We start from the raw sequence: 15614 nt of genomic DNA on the forward strand, positions 1-15614 counted from the left end.
TGCATGAAAGTTTAATTTCAATAAATACTGAAAAGAAATTCTAAAATGGCAGTAGTAGTAGTAGTATTTGCTCAGTAGTCATTCCGTTCTCAGTAAGTTCATTACAGAGTTTAGTTCTGTGCATATTAATTACAGACCTCAAAATATTCAAAATGATAGAGATCAGTAACCAAATAGTGGATAAAGGTTCCGTTTATGTCTGTAAAGTTTTCTTTGAGTTGGTAAATATATTGACGTGAGAAACTCATTGTCTAAAAGGTGTTGATGAAAGTGTAAACAGCGACGAGCTCAAAAGAGTATTAGTCGTCCCCTGAGGCTTGACCACAAGTCCACAAGACTTTTTGCCATTTGAATAGCAAATAGTAAATAATTGTACTGTATAATACAGTATATAATAGGTGTACTGAGGAACACGTGAGGTAGGTAAACTGCAAAAACAAGACAACCAAGAACATTCAAGGTAGGACAGTGCAGGGCAAAAAGCCCACAAAACCTGGCTAAACAGAAGAGAAATCAGAATGTGCTTGCCGTGCCTGTGTTCTCTGGCTCTGTGTCATCCTGGCTTGTGTTCATGTGCTCTCCCTGGGCTATAGTCCCGTACCCGGCCTCAGGCTCAGTCTGCTCCACGGCAGCCTCGGGGGTCTGCGTTTTGCTGTTGGGGTCTGCGTCCTTTGCAGCCCTCTCCTTCTCCAGCGTGTGGTCGTGGTAGAAGTTCATGACGAAGAGAAAGAGACCGCCGGTCACAATCACTGAGCCACACATGACGAACAGGTACGTGTAGTGGCCAAACATGTCCACCAGAGCCCCTGTGTGGAGAGACGGGAGACGGGAGGGGGGGACGGTTAGGCGATGATACAACACTGGTGAACAAAGCTATCTACTCTATATAGAAATGGAGACGTGACATTTTCAAACTAGGGTCAATTGGACACCTCAATTCTGCCTGTGTCGACGAAACACACTTAGAAGGGTTGCCTATGAATGAATACAGTAAGGTGACCAGACGACGTCCCCAATTTTCAGGGACGGTCCCCGTTTTTGGTGACCTGTCCCCGGCTGGAGCTGTCCCCGAAAATGTCCCCCGATTTTCTACCGGCGTCTGCGGCCTCAGGCACCAGGGGCCTCTTGGTGAAGCCGACACTGTTTGTTAAAGTACAACAGCCATGGGCAAAATAAATGAAACCGGAATTTAGGGATGTTCATCAGTTATCGAAAATCCATAATTGATCGTTAAGGAATGGAATCGATCATGTGGAATTCTTATCGATTTTGTTATTATTTAAAAAAAAATTTTTTTTTTGCGGACTAGGTTTGGGTGGAATTCGTTCCTCCTCGCCCCACTCCATTGCACAGCCGACTAACGTGAGGTGGAGCTTCATATAGTCTCTAGTTTTCTGGCTGGGCACGGGCCTTTGTGCCAACAAAACTGTTTTAAACATGGGAAATTCACACCGGCATGCGCCGGGGACAGCAGAGTGTTGGAGAGGAGACACATTGAAATAAAGAGTTCATTGAGGAGAACACGTTGTCTTTCGTATTTTCTGCCATAGGCATTCATTTTGTAAAAAAAAATATATATATATATATATATATATATATATATATATATATATATTATTATTATTAATATGATCGATAATCGATAATTGATTGTTAATTTTCCCTGATTTTCGATTATGGAAATTTTTCAAAATGAACATCCCTACCGGAATCATCTCCCTTTTTTATTTTTTTGTCATAGGTAATACTAACATTGGATATTTGAATGATATATTGATTGCCGGACTGGAAATGTCCCCGATTTTTCATTTGAGAAATCTGGTCACCTTAGAACACAGGCTAACTGCAATAATGCCACACGGCATAATATCTTCATTCCAAACGCTATACAAGTCTCAAGGTGAACAGCAGGACACACTGGACACAGCGACATGTTTCGTGTCTCTACAGTGTAGCCACAAAATATGTTTGGACGAGGTAAGGTGAGATGTGTTAACACAGCTCACCTTACCTTGTGCGTAGACGCTACACTCGAGGTAAGGTGAGCTGTGTTAAGAAGGTTACAACACACCTTTCAAACTCTGATTTGGTTTGTGGGGTATGAGAGAGAGAGAGAGAGAGAGAGAGAGAGAGAGAGAGAGAGAGAGAGAGAGAGAGAGAGAGAGAGAGAGAGACAGAGAGAGAGAGAGAGAGAGAGAGAATGGGCCAATTCAAGAAGAGCCATAGGAAATGACAGATAGCCATTACGCCCTGCCTGGCTCGCCCTGCATCTCTGGGAAGGCAATTTGGACGGCGGCTACCAGAACGAATCAGAAGAGCGGCCCCGTTCTCAGAGCCAGAAATATCTAGCCCCCAAGTCTGCAGAAAAGTGACAAATGTGGTTTAGATCAGATTTAAGCCTGGAGCTTTTCTGAGTCTTAACCCCACCTCATCCCTTTGCTTCCAGACACGGATCGATGGGCAAGTCTGGCTATCTCTCTCAGCACGGTCTCACACGGCAGCATGTATGAAGGTGTGTCCGTCTGTCTGCTTTGCTGTATTACAATCTCTCCTCATATAGCCTATTGATTTGTGTGAATCGTGTGCTGCTAATATCTGAATCGTTACTGTATGAGCAACAATATGTGCCCTTTATGCTCCTTTATGGTCGCCTGAATTAAGAAACGACCTTCTGAATTCAGGAGTGAAGGTAGGACCGAATTTATTATCTTTTTCTCAGTAAGTGAATTGATTTTCCAACCTTCAAGAAATCTGTTATTCTTTTAATCAATTATTTTGAGATGGCCGTTATTGAATCAATCAACGTTTATTAGATAAGCTATAACATCGAAGCATTTCAGACAAGCTGTTAAACCCAAGGGCAGTTTCTTAGACCAGTGGTTCTCAACCTTTTTAGACCAAGTACCACCTCAGAAATTACCACCATATGAAAGTATGAGAGGGAGGGAGCCCCGCGTACCACCAGTGGCACCTGGACCACAGGTTGAGATCCACTGTCTTAGACTAATTCCCAATTAAGTATTTTTTTTTTTAAATTAAAGCTGGATTTTAATAAACTAGTCTTCGATGATGATGGTGGTGGTTTTTCTGTGTTTGTGGTGTACAATTGCAAAGGGCTCATTTGCATTTGGATCCTCCAACATGGGCTGTATCATCTGATTGATAGCATTCATCTCATGGGCGTATGCCAATGACCATCACCCTCATTAAGACAGCCCTTGATTGGCGGAGCGGTAATTAAGTCCATCTGGCGGAGTCACCCCTTTTTTAATGTATTCACAACTTAATTATGGCACCAGGACGTACAGGACTTTAATGACTGGAGTTTGAACTGAGCATCATTAAACACCCAAAGCAAAAGGCTAATTACACCCAATTACCTCACTTCCTCCTAATTGGATTGACCCGGAGGTTTGGGGAGGGCAGTAACGAGCAGGCGAGTAAGGGCAGAGACGTAACGATTGTGCCCTCTGGAGGAGAGCGCTCTGCGTGCAGGGAGGCGCTTATTTACCCCATTAAATGAGCGCCTCAGAACAGGAGCGCAGCAGACAAACCGGGGGGCGGGCCTACAGTATACATTTCCACCTCATTAAAAAACCCAGGATGGAGGCAAAGCAGACGTTTGCCAATGGGTTGGTGGTGGTATGCAGCGTTCATTAAGTCATGTGCACCTACTTCTTCTGTGTGTTTGTGTAGCACACGCACCGAAACGAGCCTCTCTACCTGAACTTTAAAGTTGACATTTATCATCTGTTTAACTGATGACAACCGCTAGCTCAAGCGCTGTTTTCCCAAATGGCTCTATTTCAGAGATTGTTGATGTAACTTTTGAACTAAATGGAGAGAAGAATGACATTGTGTTGTTTTTAGAGTGGGTCTTTCAACAGTGTGGCGAGCCTGAAAATGGCAAGGAAACATGTAGGGAAAAAACAATACTCCTGTGATTACAGTTCTTCAGAACTTGAAGGTAGCTGGTGGTAAGTACTTCAGTCTAAAGCACAATCAGATAAAGAAATGCTGTGGCTAGAAGGCATCGGGTTCAAAATCATGTTCCTTCTAATCGATGAGCTGGTGAGCAATACAATGATTTAGTAATTAAGCTTCTTGGGTGGCTGCTAGCTAGATGATAAAAATGGAGCCGAGACAGAAATAAATTGTTATATAAATTCTCTACTGAAAAGATCTATTCAAAGGGGGATATCATTTAATCTATCCTTCAATAATTCTGCAGCTCTGGCTCTGCGGACAATACCAATTTATGTACAACGCGATGCATTTTTTATCATTTGAGTGGTGTGCTGATAGTTTGTCAGACCTACACCGTCAGTGAGACTGAGTGTAATATCTGTAAAACAGCACTGTGTGGTGTGTGCAGTCAGTGTACACGGTTCTTCTCACCTGCAGCGGGTGGTCCCAGCAGCATGGGGCAGCACTCTATGACGGTGACCAGGCCGACCGCACTGGAGAAGCGCTGGGGTCCCATCAGGTCCATCAGACATTCGAAGATCAAGGCGAACACCATGCCGAAACTAATACCGAAAAATACCACGTAGGTCGCCAGGAAGACAAACCCACTGCCCAGGGGGCACAGTAAGTGTGTGGCACCGTTGAACACCATGGCGCAGCTGAGGAAGTACTGGATCCTGGGCCGAACCCACTTGGTGTTGGCCACCAGGCCGGTGCCGGGCCGGGCGAACATGTCCACGAAGCCCATGATGGAGAGCAGATAGGCGGCTTTGTACTCGTCTACGCCCAGACTGACGGCGTAGGCCGCCAGAAACGTGATGGGGGCATAGGCACCGAAGAAGAAGAACATATTCCCTACCAGGTAAATGACGAAGCCTCTGTCTTTGAGGAGGGAGAAGTCCAAGAACTTGGAGACATTCTTCATACAGCTTCCTTTGAGCTTGGTGTTGCCGTTTTCCGCCTGCTCCACCACCTTCTTCTGCGGCGCACCCACGGCTGGGCTAGCAAAGGGAGCAGTAGGCCTCATCAGGGAGCCAGCGACACAGCAGTTGAGCATCATACCCCCGAGGACGAGGAAACTTCCCCTCCAACCAAACTTGATAAGGAGGTACTGGTTGAGCGGGGCCAGGACACACAGGAACACCGGACTCCCCGCCATGGCAATTCCATTGGCTAAGGGGCGCTTGGCCAGGAAGTATTTGCTAATGATGGTGAGGGCGGCGTTGAGGTTGAAGGAGAGTCCACACCCTGTGGGGTAAACAGATGATAAGAGAAAACAGTCACACTCACAGCCTCGCACGCCTTCCCGAGCTACCCAGCGCGCTACTATGTGCTCAATTCAATTAAGACTGATGCTAACTTGGTGCACATTAAGGTTCCATCTCATTTCACATTTCACAACTGAAATGTCATTACAGAATGCTGAGATGATTTCACAAATGATTTCTCCATGTTAAGTGGGAATAAATTAGAGAGTCTGAGTAATTTGTTTGTTCACTTACTCAGCTCTAGCCCGGGATTGAATTGAATAAGATTTCATTCAGAAAATCAGCACATTATTTTCCAAATCAGTGTTCACCTAAGACAAGGAACTACCGGTAGCTGCTATATTCCCTCCCTTCCGAGATGCCTAGTCTTGTCCAAAGGGCCTTTCTGTGTGGAGTTTTGGCAAAGTGGCTAACTTTTCAGTGTTGTGTTAAGAGTTTTGTGAAATTGAGCCACAGTGTCTGGAAATGTGTTAAACGTTTGGGAAAAACTGTAGACAAAATGGAAGCAAGTCGAAGGCTTCTCTGAAGTGCCCGCAATTGCATCGACTCTCTGACGACGACACTTGCAGGTACTTACTTGCCAAGCTAGCTTCTATAGATGGCTTTCATGGAATTGGTGTTGCTAGGAAACAGTTTGGAACCAATCTTATGTCTTATGTCAGTTATTGTAATAGCAAACACTGCAACAGGAAGTGTAAGCCAGGGCAAATTTAGAATGGTAAAAGTCCAGCAATTACCAGATAACAGAAAAACTGATCCAGTATAAAAATATACTCCTATAACCTGAGTGAAACTGATTGAAAATGAGTCTTGCGATATTTACACTTGTTACTGTCTGGCTCCTCAATAAAGTGCAGAGAGAGAGAGCGAAGGCAGACAATCAATTGAATTTGAGTTGTGGGAGCAGTATTTACAAGTCCTTAGTTATTGATTGAACGACAAACACAGTCAATGTTTAGGATGTCTTTCAACATGCATGTGAGTGTGAGTGTGTGTGTGTGTATGCATATTACATGTACACGTGTTGTGTCCATGGTACTAGGTGAAACTGCCCGATGCCTATGTGGGTGTGCCAGGGCACAGGGGAGCAGAGCAGGGCACACAGCCCCCCCCAGGCGGCGGCGCACATGGCCTAGCTCCTCGCTGGGCCTGTTCATCCTTCACAGTTGTGTAATGAGCCTCACAGGGTGGCAGGGAGCCCCCCTGTGAGGAGCTTGATGGGAGCCTAAGGGAGAGGACAGAGGCTCTCTGGGATCAGGGACACCTCTGTCTTAATTACTGTGCTGCTGCTGCTGCTGCTCCTGGTCCCCTTGGTGCTCTAAAACTGCACCCCAGGAAGGAGCCCTGAGCCCAGAATGACAGCGCAGCAGCCCAGGCAGGGGGGGGGACCAGACCTGGCAACCTGCAGCAGCCCAGGCAGGGGGGGGGGGGACCAGACCTGGCAACCTGCAGCAGCCCAGGCAGGGGGGGGGGGACCAGACCTGGCAACCTGCAGCAGCCCAGGCAGGGGGGGGGGGACCAGACCTGGCAACCTGCAGCAGCCCAGGCTGGGGGGAAGGGACCAGACCTGGCAACCTGCAGCAGCCCAGGCTGGGGGGAAGGGACCAGACCTGGCAACCTGCAGCAGCCCAGGCTGGGGGGGGGGGGGGGGACCAGACCTGGCAACCTGCAGCAGCCCAGGCAGGGGGGCGTTATTTCGAATCGCACATAGGCTCCGCAATAACCACGCCTACGCAGCAGTCAAGCACCGGGATTGGCCAGGCGCCCATGCTCACAAACACTGCAGGGCTCGCAGCCCAGCGATTTCATTAACCAACTGAATAGCTCTTGAGAGCGGACAGCGATTTCACTAACCAACTGAATTGCTCTTGAGAGCGGACATTGAAATTAATTATGGTCACAAACTGAATGGGTGAATTGGGTGGGAAGTGAAAATGGCTAATTTATGTATTCAAAGCAGACCTTCAAAACGGGAAACCCAGAGATATTACTCTTGGGGTTGATGCAGGTTGATGGGATTTTCTCACAGGGCTTTCTAAGGAGAAAGATCATTATTGCCTCAAATATCAGATTAAGACGAGATGAAAAAAGTTGCGCTATAAGAACAATCTAACTGTGTTAGTTTTGCTAAGAAGTTTTGATGGAGAAAAATTAGTTAAAACATTGTTAGCTCACGTGAGCATGGGCGCCTGGCCAATCCCGGCGCTTGACTGCTGTGTAGGCGGGCACAGGCCGTGGTTATTGCGGAGCCTATATGCGATTCGAAATAACGCGGCGGGGCGGGGGGGGGGGGGGGGGGGGGGTCAGACCTGGCAACCTTTAGGGCCTGAAAGCATGTGGACCCCCAACCCCACATGGGCTTAATCAGGGCTGGATAGTGATGTGAGCAGGAGAGTAAACAAGATCCATATCAGGAAAATGGCTCCTCTCACTGCCTTCATTGCAAATACGTGATGACTCTGTAGTAGAGATCGAAGTGGTCTGTGATTTCTCAGAAAGGTTTACTTTGGACTAGGGCTGCACGATATGCAAAAAAAAAAAAAAAAAAAAAAATATATATATATATATATATATATATATATATATATATATATAGTGATTATACTGACAGATATTGCGATTGAGATATGAGATATGATTTTAGTGGGAATGGTCATTTTTGTATTTCATTTTCACTGAAAAATACAAATGTAATGTGATTTTTACTGGGGTCTGTACAAAACAAGCATGTTCTCTTACATGTGGATAATAGGATTTTGTAGGCTGCTGGCATCTCTGTAGCACCACAATGCTTCAATGGTCTGTTGTGACACATTTTACCATTATCAAATAATTGCAGGCTCCTGCTATTTGGATAGTGCAATTGGCCATATTGCGAATACGATTCAAATTAATTGTGCGACCCTACTTTGGACCTTTCCCCCCCAAGGCATGGCTGTGACGTGTAATAATGTTCTTCTAGAGAAATAACAACCGAGCTAAAGCATTTCAGGAAGCAGGATATAATATCGCAGGATAAGAGTGAAATAGAAAATGTGTAGGTACCTCCGATGACGCAATGCAAATGTAGAGGTGATAGATGTTATTTCCAAAAGACGCGGTTACCATAGCGACCCCGCACAGCACGCCACCCGCCATGGCCACCGGGCGGCTTCCGAAACGATTGACCAGCAAACTGCTTACGGGTCCTGCAAAGAGGAGAGGATAATCAGCACGATAAAATGTCACACATCTCAATATAAACAGGTTCAGTAAGAAGAAGCAGCACACCTAACTCCTCGTGATGGCATGCTTTTTGGAGAAGTGCACCCACACAAGGCCAGTACTGACTCTAGGCCTGGACCAAGGGCAGAAGGAGGTCACTGTTGAAACACTTGCCTGCTCTTAGCTCCGTTGCAGCGCAAGTCAGTGACTCATTATCCTCTCCCCTGGTAATGTAAAACACTACACTCAGTAATCCATCAGCAATTAAACAGCCCCTTTATATGCTGTCATTCCCTCGCCTTCATTCATAACCCTGAGTTGCAGAGTGACATTGCAGCAACACATTTCAGCAACACGGTCCTTCTGCACTGCACCACGATGCACCATAAGGCTTCACATCAACCTCTTTTGGCTCGTGGCCTTACTTTGACGTGGCAAAAATCTCGGGGGCCCCCGCCACATTCAAATTCTGCCACACCGTCGATAATATCGTATCGATAATCGTCAGCGAGGTCACATAGTATGCTTCTTTTTCCACCCCTAATTCTGACTTTAATCTGAGATTCTGACTTTAATCTCAAACTCTAACTTTTTTCTCAAAATTCTGACAGTAACTCAGAATTCTGACTTTAATCTCAGAATTCTGACGTTATTCTCAGAATCCTGATTTAAAGTTATAATCTCAAAGATTTTAATCTAAATAAAATAAAATAAAAATACGAGTCACTCACAATGTTGATTGAGGCTATGGTCCATTGATGGAAGCCTTTGCACTATATAGTAACATGTGACATTAGTAATGTCCCATAATGCAACAGTTTGGATGTCACCTGCAATTACCACTCATCGCCATAGTGTCACCCAAGAGAACAAAGCTGAAATCTTACAGATGATCACTTTATGCTTTAAACTCAGAACTAAAATAAATAAAATAAAATAAATCGCAAGTGACCCTAATCATCTTCGGTAGTATTAAATTGTGTCTGGTAAAAATATATATATATACTGTATATATTTTATTTTTTATTTTAGGCAACCCCCATTTGAATTCCAGGCGACCCCACTTAGGGTCGCGACCCTAAGGTCGGGAATGGGAACCACTGCCATAATGCAAACTTCTTTCTTCTCCTTGCTATTAAGTCCAGTCATTTAAATAGAATATCATTCCACTTTCATTCATAGAGGAAAAAGAGAGAGAGAGAGAGAGAGCAACTAATATGCAGGCTGCCATGATGACTGGAGTCTTAACAAGCTGCAGGACCAGCTTTGCACGGCAGTGGTGGGAAGGGCCTCTGCGTGCACAGCCATAATTGAAAAATAAATACTAAGAGGATTACATCCCTATTTGGCAAACAAACACCTGCTATTTTCCAGAGCATGTGTTTACCACGGAGCATGTGTTTACCACGGAGCATGTGTTTACCATGGGACGGCTGGTGATTAATTTCTCAGTACATAAAAAGAAAATAACTACTATAATGTGGGCAAGTCTGTCTGTTGTCTCAAACTGATTATGTGTGACTGAAGGCATGAGAATGCCTTCATGTTTTACAACAGATGTGGACTCTCGCAGGTGCTTCCGAAAGCAAAGCAGAATCACAGTAATTCGATAAGAAAATATCTATTTTCGTTTTCTTTCTTTCTTTCTTACAATTGGACGGACAAACCCGTCTTTATTCGTCACAGAAAACACATCACTGGAGAGGCACAGTGGAATTTGCGATCCGCGTTTGACCAGTCCTGGCTCGTCCTCCCCCGTGGTCAGGTCAGGAGCGGTGGACAGCTGCAGTGAAGCGCCCGAGGACGACCAACTTCCAAACTGCCGCTGGTCAGATGACGATCTTCTGCATGTTTTCTATTGGGGGGGGAAGGGTTATATATGGAGGAAGCCCCAGGGGAGCACGGGGAGAACATGCAAACTCCACACAGAAAGGCCCTTTTTCACGAGATAGATAGCCCACATGGGCTCTATAGGTACCGAAAGCATGGGGAGACAATCATACCCCCAGGCGGGAATCGAACCCAGGACCTTCTTGCTGTGAGGCGAGCGTGCGAAGCGAGAGCGCTACCACTGCGTGCCCTTTCTTTCTTTCTTTCTTTCTTTCTTTCTTTCTTTCTTTCTTTCTTTCTTTCCTTCTTTCTCCTCGTGCTGAGCTGTAGGTCACCTAAGAAGTGCCCTGCACCACTGTATGTACAGTACACGAGAGAGGTACACGCACATACAAAACATCCGGCCCTGTTTATACAGTTAAAGAGAGGCGCCTGCCCTGCGGGGGTCACAGATAGATCATCTGCCTCCCCGTGACGGTGTCACAATAGGGCGCGGGCGACGTCCCACGCGCGCGGGGGGCGGCCATTTCCACTCCCATTATAACTTTATCACTCAGACTCGTTGAGTCAGAGGTTCTGTGAAAAAGCCTGCCATGTCTCTCCCATGGGGCCCGCGGTGCCAGAGCCCCAACGCGCTGAACCTTCCTCTGATATATTCCCCCTGTCTCTCTCTCCTCCGCCGGGTGACATTGCCCAGGCGATCGCCAAGGACAATATGATAAAGCCGTGTGCCGGAGCCGCGCGGCGGTGGTGGTAGGGGATATTTCAGCGGTTAGGGGGCCTTCTCGGAGATGATTGCAGGTGAGTCAGGCACCCTGTTGTCCTGTAACCTTGCAGGCAGGCACTGATCAATCCACTTAAGGCCTCTCGGGCCGGATCCGGGTGCCGTTGTCATTTTTGTGCGCGTGTCGTCTAATGAGTTCTTCCCAAGGTCTCTCTCCCCCAAAACACCGTGAACTCAAATCAGGCCTCGGCCCGAGATGAGACCAAACAGCCATCAAGGAAAGTCACTTCTGATTTCTCTGACTATTTGCTTTGGGCCTGTTGTTGTGACGGCGAATGCTTCTCGCGGCAATTCATCAACACCCGCGTCCCAATCAAGGTGTGTGCTACCTGAATATACAAATGTTCACAGAAGGGCAGACAGGGGGGATTTTTTTTTTTACTGGGTGAAATTTAAAAACTGACAGGCTGGATTTTTTTGTGTGGGGGGGGGGGGATACATTAACAATTTGAAGCTGAAATGAGGATAAGGTCAAGTCAACTCATCCACCCACAGAATTACCAGTCATATTCAAACAAACTCCTGAATAATAATAATAATGGCTTTTCATGTTTCAAAGCCGAAATAAGAAAAACATATAAACAGCGTTACACTGCTACACTGTTCTGTTTGATGCTTGCTTTTGTCTACAGGTACAGAAGAATATAAATGATGTCGCTTTTAGAGAGAAACCTGCTTTTCTGCCCCTCTGCCCTGTTCCCATTCCTGTTCCTGCTTTGAAACCATTCACTCTTAATCTGGATTGAGGGAGAATAATACATTCAGAGTCAACAGGTTAATAGGAAGGTTATCAGTGTATACTGACCAGCTAGCACCTAGACCGGCGTGCTAATCTCACAAAGCCATCTCAATTCCCGAACTTTACCTGTACTGGGCAGCCCGCCCAAATAAAGCCTCCTAAGATAAAGTGCCATAATGATCCAGAATCAACAGAGTCTGTGTGGATAGCTAAATTCAAGGCAGGTGAGGAAGAGTGTGCGTGCAATCAGCATTCCTTCCATTAGGCAGCCTGACTCTATTTTTAATATGGATGTCGCTATTCCTGTTTGAGTCTTGTTAACTCCGTTTATTTATGATGTGGCTTTTCAGTCTGAATGAGGCTGCGAAACAAAACTGTCTTTTTATTCATTTTGATCAGGATCAATCGGCGTAAAGGCACAACGTAGGAAAATAGGACTCAGGTTGGAAATAAGAACGATCCTTTCAGTCTCGATCAAATGTTAGTGGCTGTAGTTTAAAGTCCTCTCGTTGTTTTAGAGTAGCCCACTTGATCTACAAATAGAGAGGCAAAGTGGAACGTCACTTCCTGCTTCAGCACTGTACCAGAGATTTTCATCCGCCATTTATTTTCCCATAGACATTTCGTAAAATGCTTATAAAAATAGTTTGACTTGTTCAAAAACCAAACGGTTCGGATATATTTAGAAACAGGAGAGGTCGCATAACATTTCACTCGGCCCAAAACGTAAAAAAAATTCGGGTTTAAAGAAAATATTTTTTCGATGTTATTTTTTTAAGTTTTGGTCTGAGTGAAATGTTCTATGGTCTCTCCCGATTCTAAATATAGCTGAACCGTTTGGTTTGACCAAGTAAAACTATTTTTATTCGCATTTTACGAAATGTCTATGGGAAAATAAATTGCGGAAGAAAATCTCTCGTACAGTGCTGAAGCAGGAAGTGACGTTCACTTTGCCTCTCTATAGTAGGCCTAATTTCAAATAAGCTATGTACAGTCATTGCAAAGGAAGAACAGGCAATTCATAAGTATCAGCTGAACACAACGTGTGCATTGAAGAGGCCTACGTGTGCGCCAATGTTATAATATTAAATATAATTAATATTATCATATTATCATATTAAATATGATTGATGATTGATTGATGTGATGGCATTTCTGTATCAACTCACCGCCTGCGTACATGGCCGCCAGCATGATGGACGTGAGCCATGCTATGTCACTGTAGCTGACCAGGAGCTCACCCTGGATCTCGTTGAAGAAGACAGTGAGGGCTTTGGGTGTGGCATAGGCGAAGCCGATGGAGATGAAGGCCCCGACCACCACCATCCAGCCCCAACCCCCGTCCAAGGCCTTGGAGGTGGGGGACAACTCCATTTCTGGTGCAGGAGGGGGCATGTTCCTGTTCAGAGAGTGGAGAGAGAGGGCATCTGAGATGATCAAACCATGAAGATCGTGGAAAGAAACCCTAGAAGTGAATGGAGTCTCCTCCTGGAGTGAAGCCATTCTTCTTTCCTTCCCATTCCAGCACATCAAACAAGACACTTTGCATTCAGCATGTTCAAAACGTTGATATTCAAAATGGCAAGCAGCAGCGCATAGTGTTTGGAAGCTTTTGCACTGCCAGACAGGAAATATCACCAAGCCAGCAAGTTAGCAGGTTAACTTATTAATACACCTGATCAAATGATGTTTTGAACATTTTGTAATGAAGATGTCATTAAAGGTTTGTCACCACTCACCAGTGAAGTTAGAAAATTGTGTAATAGCCTCTATTTGGGTGGTGTTATTTTTAGTAAACATCCTGTTTAGCATAAATACATTGAAGCAGTTAGGATCAAAGACAGGCTGCAATCTGAGGCCATCCACATAAGAACCATGTCCGTTATCACTGCCTGTATGTGTGTCCCTGTTCCATGTTGTATTATGTTTCCATCCTGTCAAACCCTGTGTTCTGTACTGTGTACCCTGGTGTTTGTTGAAATGTAATGTGTTTGTCTCCCATGTTGAAATGTAATGTATTCCTCTCTGTACACAAGCAAACCTGTGAAGCCGAAGACAAATTTCCACATTGTGGACAAATAAATTGAATTGAATAATTGAATTGAATTGAATTGAATTTACACGTGGCATTAACATGCGTTTTCTGTCATCAGATTGCAATCAAATAGTGCTTGACCACTTGAAAGTACAGGTGTAAACGCCCCCCCAAGACACATTGAAGACGGTTTGCGATCTGATCGGCCAAACCACCTCCGGAGGTGGTCAGGGACGCATTGTGTCCACATTGAACACAAGTGTAAATGTACAATGTGTCCTCTCAATCTGCATACAGCAAGCATGAGAAGTGTCACAACAAGAGAGCACCAAATGTTACAAGAAAACCCCACACTGCTACAGAAACTGGCAAGCCTTAACTAACGTTATAACGAAGTTAGAGCCAGTGGTGTAGTCATGTGATACGCAGGTATATGCAGTATACTACCCACTAGGAAAGCTCCAGGATTTGAGTATACCCACTTAAAAGTGGGCAAAGATACATAACAATCAGGGCTGTAGTGGAGGGTAAACGCTCCTCTTTGAAATGAGGCAGAGTTTACTCACCTATTTTCAGATCAATTGTATCGACAATGAGGGGAAACAAACTCACTAAACTACTCACCTAATAGTTTACTCACCTCTGAATTTACCACTACACCCTTGGTAATAATATAGTTATGTGACAGTTTTAGGCCTATATGGCATTATTTAGAGAGAGAGAGAGAGAGAGAGAGACACACACACACACACACACACACACACACACACACACACACACACACACACACACACACACACACACACACACACACACACACACACAGGGAGAGAGACAGGGAGAGAGGTCTAGGTTCCCTAGGCCAGTGACCCCTAATTAGTCCACATCAGGGCAGCTCCATTTGATGAGATTTTGTTTCTAGAAGTTCCCAAATCTGAGAATATTGATATGATTTTGTGCAGAGCTCCCTGACTATCTATATTGTAGTTAGAGAGATAACAGTGGAACTGATTGAAACAGTAGTTCTTCTACATTCTCTCATTGTCTTAACTTCATGTAGCCTAAACAAAAATAATTAAATAATAATTAACCATTCATCAATTTGCTGGGGACCTCCAGGAAGGAACCCCCCACACTGCGTGCTGCTGCAACAAATCTCCCTCCAAGCTGAAACTGCTGAAACTTCGTATAGCAGCTGCTGCCCACTACAATAAACTAGACTACACCACTGGTTAGAAGAAGTGAAACGTTCTTAGGACAAAATACATCGCAACACCACACACAAACCCTTCAATGAAAGCCGACTAATTGCGAAAAAACCGAAAAGGTTGTTCATAACTCTTCCAGCGTGACCCCGGACGTAACGTTACCGGAGAAAATATTTCACACGTGGACCACCAGTCAATACTAGGGTCGGCGCGATATAGATACACAATCATAGATCGTAATGTAGATACAACGCGGCGTTTTATTTACCGAGTGCAGTAAACGTAATATAGACTAAACACTAAAAGCGCTAAACGGCTAAAGTAGTTAACACCTTACCTTTCCGTCTCAGACACCATCTCTGAGACCAGTTTGACACACAAAAGTTTCTGCCTGCAGCAGCCGATGTATTTGCTGTGTGGTCACGTGACGTGTCACACAGACGGCCTGGGGGGGTTTCATGCTGTAGTGCTGCTGGTTTCCAGCTATAGTCTCCATACAGTCTCCACTTATTCAGTCACAAGACCAGTGGGTTGCAAGTGTTTAGTCTTGATGAATGTTCAATGGGTGTCACGCCTACAG

General features: G+C 45.1%; 1 pseudogene across 1 annotated transcript; it reads right to left on the reverse strand.

Moving 5' to 3' along the window:
* Positions 1-513: 513 nt before the first annotated feature.
* On the reverse strand, positions 514-15391 carry LOC310798489 (monocarboxylate transporter 2-like; annotated as a pseudogene). Its single transcript has 5 exons — positions 15372-15391; positions 12961-13190; positions 8280-8422; positions 4399-5214; positions 514-806 (listed from the first exon to the last, which is right to left on the reverse strand). The product of its transcript is annotated as a monocarboxylate transporter 2-like (transcript).
* Between the last annotated feature and the right edge of the window lie 223 nt (positions 15392-15614).

The sequence above is a fragment of the Poromitra crassiceps genome, assembly GCF_964638095.1.
Source record: "Poromitra crassiceps genome assembly, chromosome: 25".
In the NCBI taxonomy this organism is placed as follows: Eukaryota; Metazoa; Chordata; class Actinopteri; order Beryciformes; family Melamphaidae; genus Poromitra; species Poromitra crassiceps.